Consider the following 817-nt stretch of genomic DNA (forward strand, 5'->3'; position numbering starts at 1 on the left):
TCATCCCTGGCAGTACCAGCCTTTTCATCATTTTCAAATTCAGCAAAGGCAATGTCATGCCTCCCAGGTACCTAATGTACTTCCTTGAAACCAGGGAACTGATTAAGCAGCATGGATAACATCATCTCATTAGTCCCTTCTAGTAAGTTATTAAGGAATAAAATATAGTTTGGAGGGTAATCAGGGAACTTGGGGATTTGGTTTTGTATTTCCTTGGGTATTAGCTGAATTTGGCATTCCCTGGCCAGGATTTTTGTTTGCAGTTGTTGCAATCTGTTCCACAGTTTTAGCTTTTTTCTTTTCTGTGTCATCAAAAGTGCCCAGCATTTTAGATATTATATCAGAATCTGTTTTTGCATACTGAATTCGCATTGGTTTACCATAAAATGGAAATCCTTGTAACTGCCTCAAAGCATTTGTGGATGAGCCCAGTTCCTTAAATATGACAAAGGCCTGCCCCTTATCTTCATGGTCTTTAAAGCCACAATATCCACCACATGGCCAAACTGGGTAAACAGGGCATAGAGGGAGCTCTTCAATTCTTCTTTTTTAATTTTGTCATTCATATTGTTGATATAAATGTTATGATTTGGTCTGATATCCATGTTTGGGTAATTCTTTGAATAGCCTGAGACCTACGCAGTCTCTAGGAAGAATCAGAGTCCACAGTCAGGTTTCCTTTGGCCAATTTACAACAGAGAGTAAGTTGGTGAATAAATATTTAATTATTGCAACCAAACCCTGAAAGACCTACCTCCAAATAAAATGTTTTGCATTCCCGAGGCATACTATATGGATATATCCTTTTTTAAAAATC

The 817-nt window shown here is 37.8% G+C and overlaps 1 pseudogene; it reads right to left on the reverse strand.

Annotated features, from left to right (window-relative positions):
• Positions 1-8: 8 nt before the first annotated feature.
• LOC103277434 lies at positions 9-605 on the reverse strand (annotated as a pseudogene).
• Positions 606-817: the final 212 nt, after the last annotated feature.

This window comes from Carlito syrichta, unplaced genomic scaffold (genome assembly GCF_000164805.1).
Source record: "Carlito syrichta isolate Samal-C Ts95f unplaced genomic scaffold, Tarsius_syrichta-2.0.1 Scaffold324527, whole genome shotgun sequence".
NCBI classification, from domain to species: Eukaryota; Metazoa; Chordata; class Mammalia; order Primates; family Tarsiidae; genus Carlito; species Carlito syrichta.